This window comes from Cyprinus carpio, unplaced genomic scaffold (genome assembly GCF_018340385.1).
Source record: "Cyprinus carpio isolate SPL01 unplaced genomic scaffold, ASM1834038v1 S000006701, whole genome shotgun sequence".
NCBI lineage: Eukaryota > Metazoa > Chordata > Actinopteri > Cypriniformes > Cyprinidae > Cyprinus > Cyprinus carpio.
In genome coordinates this window covers 785,736-804,271 of record NW_024879310.1, presented here as the reverse complement: position 1 = coordinate 804,271, position 18,536 = coordinate 785,736, and the positions used below count along the sequence as shown (strand labels likewise).

Here is an 18,536-nt window from a genome sequence, read left to right as displayed (position 1 = left end):
TTTCTTTTTTAATAAATCTGCAAAAATGTCAACAATTCTCAGTTTTTCTGTCAATATGAGGTGCTGTGTGTACATTAATGAGGAAAAAAAAATGAACTTATATGATTTTAGAAAATAGCTGCAATATAACAAAGAGTGAAAAATTTAAGGGGGTCTGAATACTTTCCGTACCCACTGTAAGCCATTCCCAAGTTATTGTTAGTGGGCGGATTGTGTTTGGCTTAGATCCTGACTAATCATCTTTGCTGACTCTGTGTTGAATTAGTGAAGTAATTGTTGGCAACACAAAATAAAAACTATTTTGTTTGGCAAACACTGTTTATGAGAACCACATGGAAGCAATTGAAAAACAGTCACATTCTCACACATACACAGCCCCACCATCACAAACAAAATCACACACACTAAAATTCTTGCAAATGCACATTCGTTTTATTGTCATACCCGTTTGACGAGGCTATGTCATGTACAGAAGTTCTAAAGAAGCAGATTTGATGGAAGAGCATGTGCAGAGTAGACCCTTATTCAAACATCTCATTAGGAAAGGTGTTAACTTGACAGACAACTAAGCCTGCAGGTTAAGGACACGGGTGGGTAGATAAAATGATAACATCCACAGGGGATTTCTCCAACTTTCAGAATACTTCTGGCTTTCTAATTCCAACTGACATTTTAATGAATTGTATGAGTTGAAATCAAATGTTTTTTTTTTTTTTTTTGTTTTTTTAATTGCAGGTACACAATCCAGTTAAACTGACATTAATCTAAGCTCTCCATATTCATTGATATTATTGATTTGACAGCACTGTCACTATTGGATGAGAATAAAACTTGAATATATTTGAGCTGAATAATGACACTATTGTCCTCTAAAGAGATGCTTTATAGCTGAACAAAATTTGTTTTGATGACTTTTGATGACTTCTTTTGATAACTGAATTGTATCAACACTGAACTGAATTGAATTGCTTCAGCTGTTCTTTTTTCTTTTTCTTGAATTGAACTTGTTTTATAATTCATGAACTTTACACAATTTTTGAACTGAACTGAATCAACACTGAACAGACTGGAGCTGAATAATGACAATATTGATTTGTTAGAAACATTTTACAGCATAAGTTGGATTATATTTGATGGTTTGTGTCATTGATTCTCTTGGTTCTGTTTCCTGATTAATATTGTGAAACTGCTTTGAAACAATCTCTATATATAAATAAATATATATAAATAAAATTGGCTTGAACTGACTGAACTTAAAAATAAAAGTTCCAAAAGGGCTGCAGCTATTCCACAGAACCACAATTTTGGTTCCCCAAAGAACCTTTCATTTAACATACATTTATTTTATTTTATTTATTTATTATTTTGTAAAGAACGTTTTGTATAATGGAAAGGATCCATGGAGTTTCTTAAAGGTTCTTCATGGAACCAGAGTGTATCTCTTTACAGTAGCTTCCAGATATTTCTTCTAAATAAAATTTTTCATGAGAGCTGCCATCATGATATATTAAACGTTCAATATCTGTAACACCCTAGCAAATTCTACATATTAAGAAGCTGCACAAAAAGAGTGCTAATGCAAATATCTTAAAGATCTTCTGAAAACAGCGAGGAGCTGCAGATGTAGGGTTCTTTTTGGCACTCATCTTCTTCCAGCAGTTTCTCAAGGGCCAGAGTGCCCTCAGAGGCCGGGGGTGTCTCCACCTGCTGAGGCTGAGGTTCTGGTGAGAGTACTGGAAAGGTCAGAGGTACTGGGAAGAGCTGGGGGGCTGACAGGGCCGCTGACATCGAGGGGGCCTGCACAACGGAGCCGGAGATAGTGGATAGAGGCTGAGCCCAAGGGATGTATGTGAAGGAGGAGTCCGGGACCTCCACCTGAGGCAGGGCTGAGCTGGAAGTGCTCATGGTCTAATAGGGAACCAGATATGGGACTAGTTAACATCTTCAGACATGAAACAATAGCAGTGGCTTACCATCAGTCTGTGGCTCACCGCAAAGTTGGTGAAGAGAGGTGTGTGTAACGTCAGCATAGGGGAAGGGCCCACCACAGTGTAACTGGGACAGATCGGCTGGACGTACATATCCGTGTGGGAAGGGATGGCAGGGTCGTGGTGTTGGTCTGGAGGAGTCCAGTGACTCAGAGGTTGAAGAGCAGATGTGCTGGTGGTCTGGGCAATCCATCCTGTGCAAAGCCCACTGACATCCACTAATGAATCATTAAGGCCACTCTGGTTGACTTCTACGAAGCTAGAAGACCCTTTCAGCGGAAAAAAATGCATGAAAAGGATTTGAATTAATCAATTAAAAAAGAAAGTTCATATGTTACTTACCAGCATGTGTGTATGGTGGCAGAGTGTTGTTGGGAACCATCAACTAGAAAAAGTACAAATAAAACATATAATTTAATTTTCTAAATATTCGTGAATCAAGATACATTTACTTGAGAAGCAAAATGATTTAAGATATTAAAACTCTTTCCCCGCCATTGACGAGTTATCTCGTCTTTTAGAAGACAACGCATCCCGCCAAAGACGAGTTTTTACGGCTTTTCGTGTTTTCACTGTTATACACTTGGGGGCGCTATAACATCTTCTGAACGATTACAAAACCTCCCGAACAAAAACATTCTGAACGGGAAGGAGAAACGAGCGAATAATGCGATCATCAGCAATAGACAGCATATAAATGAAAACTGCATAATGTTATGGAGTAAAATGTTGATCCAGGGAGTGGTATATGCAAGCTTTGGAGGTGTTGATGGAAGTGATTTACTGGATTTACTGTATGCTTTGGTAATCGTACTGAATATTATCAAAATCAAAAATAAAACAAAAATCTAAAATAAAAACCTTTTTGCTTAAAACTATAATTTTTTGTGAAACCTACCTATATTCAAAAAGAAAGCTTTAAGCTATAATAAAATTGAGTTTTTTTTTTTTTTTTTTTTTGTTTTTTTTTAAGTAAAGGCTCTGTTCTTTATTTTGGTGTATTGCATATTCAAATATTCATACACTAAAATATACTGGAGGCCATCAAATCTGAGTGAAAATCATCAAAATCGCTGGCGGTGGCCGGCAACTTTTTTCAAAAATGCTGGCAGGGAAAGTTAACACTTGTTTTCTGAAAAAAAACAAGTGGAAAGGAAACTGCTTGGAAAGGGTTCATTTTGTACACTGCTTACACTTCATATCTGTTATTAAAAATTAACATTATTCTTGTTCTTTTATAGAGACAAATATTGAAAGTATTCTATCATTAGGATTCAATAAAGGATCTAACCTCGTACAATCAGGACTGGGATCTCATTGAGTACTGTCTGGTTAAAAATGTACTTAAAAATGTAAGTATTCCTTTTATGGTGAGCACATTTGAATAGAAGAAACTCAGGAGTTTACAAGAATACACTGAAACAGCAACAAACTAGTAAGAGACAAAAAGAGATGAGAGACACTTAAAATAGAGGAGGAAAGGTTACATTGTAGCTATATATTTTAGTTAACTAGTCTGTTGAAAGTTATAATATTACTGCAGTGCTTGTCTCTTTGCTAGGCCAATTTCTACACTGTAATGGACTGTTTTGCTCTGTGGATGCTTTAAACTAATATACAAGTATGTTAATGAAATAATTTCAGAATAAATCTATATTTTATGTCCATTTATGTAGTTATTTTAACAACATTCTGGCAGGATAATGTGCAGCCAGTTGTCTTCACCACAGTTTATTTAACAATAACAATGACAAGCTGGCTATACATTACTTGTTACACAACAGATCAAAAACAATTAAGGTGTAGCACAATGGGATACCTTTGTAAAATGATTTACATGTCAGGACAAGTCGTTCCACTTAAATTCCACTTAAAGGGACTTTTGTGTTTAAGACCTGGTCGTTTGGATTAAGTAGTTTGCTGTGTTTGGCCCCCAAGCCAACAATGGCAGTTCTATTTAAAAACACATCTCCAAACCAAGAGAGGTGTTGATTGAAATGGCAGAGAGCACATGGAGGGGCTGGCTTACAGATAACCTGGTTAGCACTTAAGCAGGTCTAGTTCTTACGTGGTTTCACTTATTGCCATAATATGTAATGCCACTTGGGAAGCAATAACTAACTCAAGTGTCATCAGCTTCTGCAGAATAGCTTAAAAGAGCATTTGTAAACAATCAGGATGGCATTAGAAGAGCCTTAAAGAGGCTTCATAAGATCTCATGCTTTTTTACAGTTTGCTAAAGGCATTTAACAGAGTTCGACCCATTATGTGATTTCAATGTGAGAAGGAGGCTGTTGAGTGTGTGTGTGTATATGTTTTTATGTGTTGTCAAGAATAATTAAAAGGTTGGTAGGCAAGCCTCTTGGCAGATCCGCAACCGGATTTGCATAGGCCCTATGCCCATCCCCTCCGGCTGTATGGGGGAATAGTTTAACTGTCACGGAAAAACACCTGGACTATATAAGACCAAAATCCCCTTGGAGTTTGGAGAGCCTGCCTTTCTGCACTCAGTAATGCCTGGAAAAAATAAAGCTGACATTGATTTTGCAGTATTTCACAATCCTATAATCAATTTGAGATATAGTTAACAGGATTTTATTGTGAAATTGTAATCTTCTCCTCCATTAAAATGAAATTTAAACAATGTTGCTATGATTTTTAAAGTGAGCTCATCTCAACATGTCCATGCAGTATTTTGCAATACTTGGCAATCCAATAATCATTTTTTGAGAGTTTTCAGTCCTCCTGGGCTCCAGCCAGTTATTAGTAAGTGCCATGCACTGACCTGACTTGTGTTTGTCATTTTAACAACTCCAGTTAAAGGGATGGTTCACCCAAAATTAAAGTTCTGCCATCATTTACTCACCTTCATGTCATTCCAAACCTGTACTTTATTTCTTCTGTGGAACGTAAAAGAAGATATTTTGAGAAAGTCCTACAGGTTTGAAATGACATGAGGGGGATTAAATGATGACAGAATTGTTTTTTTGGGTGAACTATTTCTTAAGTGACACAATCAGCAAACAATTAGCCATGTTTAAAACCCAAGGTCCTCTTTTCTTTCATAACTAATCTTTTAACATTAATTTCTGTATATACTGGTACATTTTTAACATTTCAAGATATATAACATTTCATTAAAGTTAAATTAAAAGAACTATTTTTTATGTACAAATATGCTTAATGAGGAAAATGGAAGCAATCAAAATCAGCAAGAGAGCAATGATATGCAAGTGCTATAACAAGTCTCAGTTAGCTTAACGCAGTACACATATCCAGTTTTTTTTTTTTTAATTATATAATTAATGAAAGGAAAACAAATATAATAGAAAAGAATAGAGCATCTAGTGTTCGAGGCCTTTTTTGGGTTTTTTTTTGTGCATTTTTTCTTGCACTCAGAACAGAATTAACTACATACAAATAAAACAAACACTGTTTAAAACAGAAGCATTCAACAACATCATTTGCAGCACTTATACTATACATTGTAACTTTTCAGTGTTAATGTTGTACAAGGTTCCCACACTTTGGTTAACTTCAAATTCAAGGACCTTTCAGGGACTTTCCAGGTCCAATACCCTCAAATTCAAGGACTTAATGTGGGGACACATTTCAAGTGAGAGCAGGGTTACATTGTGTTACCTTGTAAGATACATTGTTACAGTTTTCAAGTGTCAAACACAACTATGCAAAAAAAGCTTTTGTTTTTGCATTTACTTTTGGCCATATGACAGAGATCTGATATTCTATTTGTCGTATTTCTGTTTTGCATAAAACTGAAGAATATTGGGTGCATCCTATTCTGTATTCTAAAATGATCTGATTTTAACTTTTGCGTGGATTTTATTGAAAGAGCTTAGGCTCATGCAACCAAAGTTTTAAGACATATGAATATGCTTTTAAGTTTTATCTTGATTCATGGGTTAACATTATCTTAACAAGCAAAGAAATTCAACATTAAATGATTAGTTCACTTTCAAATTAAAATTTCCTGATAATTTACTCACCCCCATGTCATCCAAGATGTTTACGTCTTTCTTTTTTTTCAGTCAAAAAGAAATTAAGGTTTTTAATGAACATATTCCAGGATTATACTCCTAATCGTGGACTTCAATGGCTACCAAATGGTTGAAGGTCAAAATTACAGTTTCAGTGCAGCTTCAAAGGGCTCTACACGATACCAGACGAGGAATCAGGGTCTTATCTAGCGAAACGATCTGTTATTTTCTAAAAATAAAAACTGTATATGCTTTATGAACAGAAATGCCGTCCTTGCACTTCTCTGCGATGTGTGTCCATGACTTCACGTAATATGTAATCACATGGAAAAGGTCACACATGATGCAGACAGAAGTAAAGAAGAAAAGTTTACAAGTCAAACGTGCAAAGACGAAGTCAAACATTGTTTACAAAAAAATTGGAATATGTGTCATCGAACATACCACTTTTGAACGGTCCTCCTTCTCCACTTTTGTAAACACTGACTGAATCGGTACTTTCTTTCTATGTCAAGCGTGACCTTTTCAATGTGATTATATTTTGAAGCTGCACTGAAACTGTAATTTTGAATCGACTGAAGAAAGAAAGACATAAACATCTTGGATGACATGGGGGTGAGTAAATTATCAGGAAATTAAAAAATCAAATAAAATTAAATCAATAAATCACACTGTGTGTCTGTGAAACGTTGAGGTACCATTGTAGTAGTTTTGTGCATATGTGAACATCATGGCAATGTACAACACAAAGTATCTCACGGCGGAAACACAGTAACGCAAAAATGCGCGTAACTAACATAAATCAAGCAAGCTAGTGTGCATAGGCCACAAAGTGTTGGCAAAATAACACATTAGTGGACCAAAGTGAATGATATGGATTTTCCAGAAATCTTCTTGCACAAAATAAATTTAAGCACTTTCAAGGACCTGTATCTATGTATGTTTATTTTCCAAAACTTTCTAGGGCCTTGAAATTTTTTTTTTTTTTTTTTCAGATTCATAAACTTTCAAGAATTTCAAGGACCAGTGGAACCCTGGTTATATATGCATCATCGCATGCATCTGATTTAATTTATTTTCAAAACCTAGTGTTAGTCGCTTGTTTTTGCCTGGAAAAGCACTTTGATATAGTATATATAGTAATAGGGGCTATATACTGTAAATAAATCATGACTGACTGATTGATTCAGCACAAGCACACACACTCATACACTGTTCTCTCTCGTCTTGTATCGTTAAGTGTTAAAAAACATTTTTTCACTGTATGGTAACTTAGAGTTAGCCAATAAATAGCATTTTATTGTGAAATTGTAACCTTCTCCTCCATTAAAATGACATTTAAACAGTGTTGCTATGACTTTTAAAAGTGAGCTCATCTCAACATGTCCCATGCAATATTTTGCAAATCTTATAACCAATTTAAGAGTTTTCATTTCTCCTGGGCTCCCTTATTGGTCATATTAACAATTGCAATTAAAGGGATAGTTCACCCAAAAATGAAAATTCTGTTATCATTTACTCGCCTTCATGTCATTCCCAACCTTTGCTGCTGCTTTAATTCTTCTGTAGAACGTAAAAGACGATATTCTTCCTTTTTTTTTGCCCATACAATGGAAGAACCAAGACTCTTTGATCATTCATCATTCTTCATAATTTATTTTTTTGTGTTCCACAGAAGAAAGAAACTCCTACAAGTTTAGAGCAACATTTTTTTGGTGCCTTAAGTGACACAAACCAAACAATTAGCAATCTTTAAAGCCCGAGGTCCTCTTTTATTTCATAAGTAATCTTTTACAGTCTCATTTTTGGATATCACCATTGTGCATTGGATGGATTAGATGAAGAAGAAAAAAAAGAAACAAACAAGCTAGGACTTGAATGAATAACAAATGACATAATGGGGAGAGTTTTCATAATCAGAAGCATGTGTCTTATTGAGTATGTATGTGCACACACGTGTGCTCTAGTTCCTACTGTGGTGGGGGGTGTTGTTCTGGCAGCATTTCCTAAAAACAACAAACAAAAACAAACTCACTGGGTCTTTGACTCTCACTCCCTGGTATGGCTTGGATGCAGATGACTCTGACAAAAATGTACAAAAAAACAAAAAAAAAAAAAAAAAAAAAAAAAAAAAAAAAAACGCAGATATGAGCACACCTCATGACAAGTGCACAAAAAAATTGCTTCTAACACACTTTAAAGATCCTTTGAAATGTACAGATTTTTTTTTGCTGGTGCCAAGTTAAACAAGGTGTGGCTGAAAAGTGTTGAAAGTTTCAGTCACTCAACAGATACCTCTTTTATTCGGACCTTTTTCGTCTTTTTTTTTTTTTGTATTGTGTTAATCTGAAGTACAAAGCTACTGCAAGAAAGTAATCACTCAAACTCTTGCTTCTTGAATAATTTCAGCCATTAGTAAATAGTGTTGACCTAGTAAACCTGAGTGACACCTGAAATCAGCTTATTTGCAGATATAATTATACAAATCCCACTTCCTAGTTTATTCAAATAAAGCAGCTGGTCAGATTATAACTATGCTTAATGACCATTTTTCATTGAATATCCACATTTACACATCCACATCCACAAATATCCACATTTTATGAGAACTACACAGCTGCAGAATTGTACTGTATTAATGTTGTGCTGGTTAATATTTTTGTGGAAACTGTGATACATTTGTTTTTTCTAGGATTCCTTTAAAAAGAAAATAATGTATTTTCCTGTCACCTATGATCAATTTAATGTGTACTTGCTGAATAAAAGTATTATTTATTTTAAAAAATCTTAACCGAATTTGAAAGATAGTGTACATATTCAATTCAATTCAATTCAAGTTTATTTGTATTTTTTACGATACAAATCATTGCAAAGCAACTTTACAGAAAATTAAGTTTCTACAATATTTAGTAGTTAGCTTATCAGTGGTGACTGTCCAGTTTATGTGCATACGGCCAGAAATGTTCAGAAAAAATCAATAAAAGACATAAACAAACAGACGATTAATACTATTAACCAGCAATTATGCAATCAAACTTATAGCAAAATGTGGTAGTTCTGTGTATGTTGTCGTCTTTGGGTTAGCATAATTTGATACAATAACACAAATAAATAATAAACACAATATGCAAATAAAATATTATCAGTTGTGATGCATTACACAAGCGTATGTGGGAAAGATATTTTTCATCACAAATCAAAAACATGGTGTCAAATATATTTTACTATTACTTCTTTTCTTAACGTTTCCTAGTTACACTAGAGACCAATAAAGTTCAGTTTGTTTGTATAATAGCTAACATGACCAATGATTTTTGCTTACTTTTTAACTTTTATTTAATTTGGTTAACATTCATCTCTATATCGTACTGATTACATTTCAAGTTAAAACGTTAAATTAAATGAAATATTAAATAATTAATAGCATCTAATGTATTATGAACGATATTATAAAAAAACATTGCTAAGATTAATCCAGTAAAGAAGCATTCTTAAGTTCAGATTCCAAATGCAAACTAAATAAAGTTAATGAATTGAACTTCATTGTAAAGTGTTACACATTTATTTTCACAGCACACAAAGTAACTAATTCATTTAGCCAGTTAACAGGATTTTACTGCAGAATTTTCACATTCTTCTCCATTAAATGACATTTAAACAAAGTTGCTATGACTTTAAGCTCATTTCAAGCATGTCCATGAAGAGGCAATAAAAGAGTACAGTACATCTCAATGATATATTTGTATGGTTGTGTGCATCTTGCACAGGACACAGCTGCTGGCCATCAGTGAATTCTGAAGAAAGCTGCCTGTGGTTCACACTGTGTGCTTATTAGGAGGTGTGATTGTTTGGTGATATGTGATTGGCCTAACTGTCTCATACATCATAAAAATAAAAAACAACACAAAAAACTGTTTACATTAATTATTAGAAAAAAATCCTTGAACGAAACTCCGAGGGGTTTTATTTCTGCACCCCCAATTAAATGTTTGGTCAGTTATAACTAAGTCACTCACGTCTGATATGTGATTCCAGTCATTTTGTGAGTCACCGAACTTCAACGTGGTCCTTAAATGTGAAAAATTGATACGCTTGAGCTGTTTGCGGTAACACATTGTTTGTTTTAAAAGTCTCAACATGGATTCCACACCCCATTCTCTCACCGGTAATGTTACTTGCTTAAGGCTAAGTCTCAATGTTTAATCATCCAAATAAATGAATCAGTAATGTACCTGTTCTGTGCCATTCATCATAGATTCACCACACGCATTTGTCTCTGTTAGAACAGGCTTGCAAATAACCACCTGCAGCTCTCCACAACCTTAAAGCAAACAACCATCAGTATTGAGTTTTCTTTAATAAATGACTACTACATTTGTCATTGTGCAAACAATTAAAATTCCTTTCAGTTAAGGCACTGTTCTCTCATTGAATGGACATTGTTATGATTTTTATTTTTATTTTCAACTTTCACAGATGAACAGGTCACTGTAAATATGAAACAGGGGAGGGCAAAGAAAGGCAATACAGTTGTGCAATACAAGCACAGCATGAGTTAAAAAAAGCTGAAAAACAGAGGAAGCTATGCAGCTGGTGAAGACTTTCTTTCAGAACGAGGGTAAGGGAAGGGTTTCGCATCTCAAGATTTAAGCACCTCCACAGGAGATGCCTGGGTTTCTGAAATGGTCCGCAGGTTTTCCATAGAGGTCTTCAGAAGTAATAACCTCAGTCTGGAGCAGGAACTTACTGGCAAACATGTGATGACCTCAAAACATTACCTCTGCCTTCTATCCCACTTTAAACTTCATAAGATATGTGGGATGTGGAAGGAACAGCCATGACTGAATTCTTATAATTGAGCTTCTGTTTTATAAATAAATTTCTGAAACCCCACTGTTGTGCATGTGAAATTTACAAAAGAACATATTTATTTAGTTAATTAGTATGCTACCTAACGTATTGTAACCCGGTTTCTCTTTGTATCATTGAGCCTACGTATAATATTTTTCTTCGATATTTTTGAATTAATATTGAGTTTTTATATTTTAAATGTACTTAATAAAGTATTTTTAAAGTTTTGGAGGGAGAATACAGTACATATTCTAGTGACATTATAATAAATATTTTTTATTTAGTTTAACGCAAGTTTTATTTATCAATTAAGTTTTAGTTCACATATTGTAATGATTTTTATTTATGGGTTTTAGTTTCCGTTTTAGTAAATGATAATTACCCTGATTTCAAATATCATATAATCCATATTTTTTTAAACTTTAACGCTCTGTTTCCAGCACAAAATAGACAGGCCACTTTTCTGAAATAATGACTGGTATACATTCAAGTAACATGTTTTTCTTTTGGGGGTCCATTTGAAGAATACAATAATAAAAACAAACACAAAAAAAAAAAAAACAAGCAGCAGCAAAAGTATACTTACATCAGTCAGAGAACTTTAACATAATTTCATAATCATTTAATCACATTTAAAGTATACCCTAGAAAGTAGTGGCAACTTTTTTAATGAACGACAAAAACACAACACAAATAAAAACAAAAACAAACAAAAAAACACCAAACAAACTCCCCCCCCCAATCCCCCCCAACACAATTGAAGAGCCTTTATCAAGTCGTAAAATGTTATAAATATTATATGAAATATATATATATATTATCGCATATATCTTTCATCTTGATACTCAAGATATATATAAAATCTATTTAATAAGATGACCCCAAACAGGAACCATTCGAGTTTCTGTCAAATAGCCAAAGACTAGGCCTCTGTATTAATGTATCGGGTTCACCCTCCTGATAGCAACCGCTACATTCCATACTGCATTGTAATGAGAAAAAATGCAGGCACCCTTACAACAAAAAAAGCTAAAACAAAATTGATATTGTCAAATCATTTAAAACATGCAAATATCAACCTGAATCTACCACTGGTTATGAAAAGGCAAACACTAAGCTATTAATTAATCACGCCGCTTATCAGAACAGATAACAACAGCAACGATCAATTGGTTTCCGTTGTATAATGTAATATGAGCTTTTTTTTTTTGGTAGGTGTTGCATTTTTGTGCACCATCTCTAAAATTATCTTATTTTTTTGCCTGCATCCGATTGTTGCAGTGCATTTCGTAAATAAATAAGTTATCTTAAATGTTGCATACTGCAACAAAATGCATTAAATGTGCAAATCTAAATATGTATTGATATTCGTAAATTGTACTTACATTTTCAATGTGCACAGTCTTATACTCTAAACTCTTATAGTATCTAGTCCAAAAACCTTTTCTATTAACTTCTGAGAGATCATCTCATAATTGTACAGTGGATGCTTGAGGTGGGCTGCTTTATAAAACCAACAGCATTGCAGTTTTCAGGTGATGTCACTACAAAGGGAAGCTGAGTTCCCACACAATTTAGTACCACCAGTTTCCACAAGTTTAAAGTTTCAGTTTAGGCATATCTTATGAAAAGTTACAAAGTATATATATCCATAACTGCTCTATCCAACGAGAATGGGAGATTTTTTGTCATATCCCAGTAGCAACCTGTACAATTCAATTTCTTTTGATGATGCAGGAGCAAAATTACTGATCAACAATAAGTTTACATCTAAAACACCCCAATAAGGTGTGTCACCAACTGATCACCCAAACTGAAATCTGTTGTTTTATTTTTATTTTATTTTATTTTATTTTATTTTATTTTATTTTATTTATATTTATTTTATTTTATTTTATTTCATCGTGGACATACATCACCATCTTGGAGATCACCAAAACTGAAATCTGTTTATTTTATTTTATTCACTGTTTTTTTTTTTTATTTTATGCATGTGCTGTGGAACCAAATTAAGTTGAATAATAAAATAATAAATAAAAAAAATACGGTTGGATAAAAGCAAATCAAAACAATAATTTTACAACTAAAACACACCAATAAACTTTTTTTTTTTTTTTTTTTTTGTTTCTTTTTTTGCATGCCATCTGGAGAATCACAAACTGAAATCATATTTTACTTTTCTAAAATCGTTTAAGTTTATTTGAACAAATGTTGTGCAACAGTTTTTTTTTTTGAAACAAATTGGAACAAAGATCCTCATATATATATTTAGATACTTGTGTCCTAGAGGCACCCATACATGCCTTGCTCTGTTCGATAAAATAAACATTATGAGAGTAAAAAGCAGAGGGCATTCCAAATATGATTTATATTTACTTTACTGCATAAAGGTAGTTCTTTCTGGGCGGCAGTGGTTAAATTTAGGAGTTTCACAAAGTAGGCCTGCTGGAGAATCGATTGTCACCATGTGAAACTGCCCAACTGCGACGCTAGTCACTTTATTAGGGTTCAGAGGAAACACCTGCACATACGTTGAGCTTCATTTACCAACTTAAGCCATGAAGAGCTCATCCTGTTCCTTTTCTCAGGCGAAGTTCTTTCTATTATTACGCAAACAATTCACCCATATCAGCAAACAAAAACGCAAGCGACAGCTTTGTTATGTTATAGCTGACAAACAAATACAGTCGGCTTGTACTCCTTCTATCATCGTAATCACTTTCAACGCTTCAAACATTATCAAAAATACAGCTGACTCTTACGGAATTTCTTGAGGCATCTTCAAAGGTCGCGGCGTCATCATAAGTGAAACAAGCTTTCCAAAAGCCATAAAGAATTTATTAATCTGGGAACAGGAACAAGTAGCTGAAAAATACTTTACTTAAGCCTTGTGATGCGAAGGGCAGATATTCCTTCGTACATTGAGAAACAAAACATAACTGAGACACCCACACAGTGCCAACAGTGAATGCATGAAAGCATTCGCTAATGCAAAAAACTAACAGTGTGGGCTCAAAGGTGGCAAAGAAGCAATTTTCATTTAGCCCTCAGTGAAGAGGAGTTCTTAAAAAACCACAAGTTTCTTTTTCCACGAATGTTTTGTTAACATTAAACTTTTTCTAAAAAGTTACCTTGTGGGGTTTTTGGGGAAAAAGTGTTTTTACCAGCACAAAACGAGAGCCGTTGAGGACTATCAGATGGAGGGAAATAAGGTCTTGAAATTAAGAAGTGTTGTCTAAACCCCTCTTTCTCGACAATACTGCATTTTAAAAATCACTTTAAAAATCACAATACCAAGCTTTTTTAATTTTTTGAAAGTTGGGACTTAAAGCAAACCAGAAGCGATTAAACAATTACAGCGCTTTGCTCAGGCAACTCGAACATCTTATTTACCAGTTTAGTACTTAGGTTTTATGTAAGGTGTTGGAGCATGACAATGAGGGATGAAAAGGAGTCTTATCCTCTGTTCATCTTTTTACCTGGAGCACTAAGTCTGCGAGAGTAACATAAAGAGGGCAGAGGGGCGAGCCAGGTCACACAAACTCATTTCTGCGGAGACACCTTTTCTGCACTGTGTGCACGTTATAGGAGGGCACATACCACAAAACAACCTCTGGGCATCCGAGACGGATTCGTTTCTTCAACTGAAGATTGCTGTGGGTTTTCATATTAGGGACCTATAGGCTGAAAAATGGCAGTTTTGAAAAATTTAATAGAATACAAGGCAAGATTTCGTAATGAAGTAATTCATCTTTTTATAATGATTGATTCAAAAATTTGGAAGTTCAAAAAATGTATTTGTCCGCAAAGTTTTGCATTGTATTTCCGTATTTATAAAAACTTTCGACAATAATTATAATAATAACATACTAACATTAAAATAGGACAATATAGAAAATAGGAATAGGCAGCAGTAATAATTAGATATATATAATATATATATAAAGTATATAATATATATATATATTTATATTTATATATATTAATAGTATTAAATGTATATATTGGGGCATTGGATGTGTGGTTTACACACACATTTGTAGGCAAAACACAATTATAACAGAATATAACATATTGCCATATTTAAAAAATAGATTTTCTGTTTTTGTGTTTTGATCTTTTCGAAGCGAAAAAAAAAAATTTGTTTTTTTTGTAAAAAAAATAAAAAAAAAAATAATTATTGGTGGCTCCTAACACTGAACCCCTCCTTGTTTTCTGTCATCCTTGTTCCTGTGCCCGTCTTCCCTTCCCGTCTTGATTTTTTTTAACAATAAAGTTTTTTTTTTTTTGTTTTTTTTTACCATAAATAAAATAATGTCTTCCCCCCCCCCCCCGTACCCCCCCCACCCCTATTAGTTAGTTTATTACTATTATCAAAAAAAAAAATGGGTCGTGTTGGTCCCCCCCCCGTGGCCCCCCGCCTCGGGCCTCGCCGGCCCCCCTGCCTCCCGGGGTCTTTCCCTAAATACAATGCGTTGCCCACCCCCCACCCCCCCCCCCCCAACGTTAAGTTTTGATATGAATACTCACAAATATTTTCACGAGCCGTGTGATCCCACTCTATCCACTTGTTGTCTGTTCATCTGAAGAAAAAAATCCAAAAAAAAATTGGGACACGGCTGCTCCTGCTCCCCCCGCCCCCGTCTGTTCCTCGGCCTCGCCCTCATGGAACCGCACTGCTTCTGTGTGCCTTACTAGGAGGCAAATATCAACCAAACAACGCTGGGTCGAGAGTTACGTTTCTTCAACTGAAGATGCGGGGGTTCATTTAGTGACTATAGGCTGAAAATGCAGTTTTGAAAAATAAGAGACCAAGGCAAGATTTAGTAATGAAGTAATTCCTCTTTTATAAGATGTTCAAAAATTTTGGACAAGTTCAAAAACTGTCTTGTCGCAAAGTTTTGGCTTATATTTTCCGTATTTATAAATTTCTTACAATAATCATACTAACATACATAACATAAAGGCGGACAATCTAGAAACATAGAATATAAGCAGTATATAATATATATTATATATTATATATATATATATATGTATATATATATATATATATATATATATATATAGTATTAAATGTATTATATTTGGATATTTGGATTGTGTTTCTAACACACACATTTTTACTGCAACCACACAATATAACAGATTATAACAATATTGCAATTTAAAATAATGGTTATTTAAAAATAATTATGGGCCTTACCAAATTTACAAATGTAAATACAAATGTAAAGTGATCTATGTGCCTGAAAAGCGCAGGTTTTGAAAATAAATAAGAGGATAAATAAGCAATGTTTTGGAAAAAAGTCATTTTTTTTTTTTTTTCTAGCCGTGATGTTCAAAAATAAAGTATGTTGTAGGTTCAACAATGATTTTGCACAACAGAGATTGTCATCATTTTCCAACAATTGCTTATATTTTATCACTGGAAAAGTCATCTAACTAGATGAATTTTGATGTATCCTTGCTGAATAAAAGTATTTAATTCTCTTTCAAAGCTTTATACTTTGTTTTCACAAAAAAATTTTTTCAACACCCATTTATTTATGTTGTATTAATAGTGCAGAAGTCTGTTAAATATTACCCAAATCAAGCTTTGCATAAATTTCTAATTTAAAATGGACCATCATTACATGGTTAATAGAACACAAACTGTATGGGAACACTCTAAATTAACTCACTTAACCCACTAAATTCATCTATTTTGAGGGAAAAAATATAATAAAAATAAGATAATATATAATCTATATGATATATAGAGATATATAGTTATAGAGAAAAGATATATATAATATATAGTTAATACCCTATATATATATAATATATATATATATATAGTATTTTTTTTTTTTAAGTTAGTCATATTGTCTAGACCTGTAGGACACGAATGAAATCTTAGGCGTTGAGTGCCAGGGCAAGTGTTACCAGCTTGGTGTGTATTTCATTGCCTACTATCTCAGAGTGCCCCAGAGCATGGCCAAGGGCTGCTATGTGCTTAACACAAACTGCAATGCGAATCTATCGTTTTATTACACACAATTCAACCAGATACATGAAAGAAAGCAACAGACACCAAACAAACTCCTGGTTCACGTGTGTCGGCCTCCCCCCTTACACCGAGCAGGTGGACCTTACTAAAGCTATATTCCCCCACAACTGTGACAATATTTGATTCTATGTGTACTGAACTCAACTGAACTCAAGTTCAGGATGACCTGTTGTAAGTGAAAAAAAATCGACGCCATTTGCGACTGTCTGTTATGGCATATGGTTAGTATTGCAAAACAAGCAAGAGCCATGTAGTTGCACATGCCAAGCTGCAGTAAAAGACTACAAACCTAAATAGACTATGTAACAAAACGCCATTATGAAAAAACTTTTAAGGAACCTTAATACACAATACAACAATAGCAAACAGGCCTTTTATGATCAAGAACAGAATGTCAATAGATTCATTGCAGCCACAAATCCCGACTGTTCAGTTTCAACTAGTGTCATGAGGCTGGGGTGGGAGGGCGGGCTTTAAGATACAAGAGCCCCCGTGAATGAGTGAGAGTAACTGCACAAAAGAATGAAGAACAGGAGCAGAGTGTGAAGGGCCAGAGGACGGCCGGCACCTACATTCATGATTGTCTCAAATGACATCAGATGATGAGCATTGTTGACATACACCAGCACTGGTACTCTACAGAGAAATACCAATATTAGGCTTGGTTTATGTTTCAACCGCAAGACATTCCAATATTACCGTATCGAAGATCTACCTAAATGGCACAATTATCGAAAAGTTGGGTTTCCTTGAAGAACAGGATGTCAATCAAGACCTTAGTATTATGGTTGTGTTTGGTTTTTTTCACCACAATTGGTTGCCACACTGCCAAGGACCCAACACCTCAAGCTATCGTGAAATTTGGTCATTCTGTTTATGTTTAAAGGATGATAAGACAAATTTCTTGACTAAAAAGTACTATTAAAAAAATGGTTGGCATGTATTTTGACACATATATTTATATGTAACGGTGTGGCATATTGGCATTTATCACATAATTGCCAGTCTATTCATTTTTCTTCCCTGCCTCATCTTTCAACAACTGGAATAAATCATCTCAGAAACTGGCAGACAGTTTGACATCATGGAACTCTTTTTCTTAACTGGACTTTCTGTAAGTTCATCATCTTTTTATCACTAATGGGACATCCATCAATCATGGAGCTAGAGATTTATTTCTGTTGTAGTGTGTCTTGAAACTAAGGTAAATTCTTGCTCTTGTTGCTCTTTAAAACTAAGGTTTCCAAAAGGGTCGGCATCAGGAACCTTTCAGTGAACAGTCCTTAAAAAAACATCTTCGTAGTGTGAAGGAAAGTGTCAATAATCTAACGAACCCTTTTGTGGAATGAAAGGTTCCATTGATGTTGCAGGTTTCTTCATGGCCCCTACCCAAAATTCCTCTCCTTCCGCATCTTTATTTCCGCAATTCAATATCAAATGTCGCAGTGAGCTCTTGTTTGTCCACCAGCTGCTTTACCATACAGGATCTCATCTCCTGGCCTGCCCCGTTTGCCCGTTCCTGCTTTGAGCTGTTACTCCACTCTTCACCAGGTGCTTGTAGTTTTGAAATGTCTTGGAGGGGCAAGTGCAACACTTGGTTTGGCCATTGCCCGGACGATCAGGCTGTCCTCCGTCTTCCTGTCGCAT

General features: G+C 34.5%; 1 pseudogene; it reads right to left on the bottom strand.

Annotated features, from left to right (window-relative positions):
• Positions 1-410: 410 nt before the first annotated feature.
• LOC109103153 lies at positions 411-18,536 on the bottom strand (annotated as a pseudogene).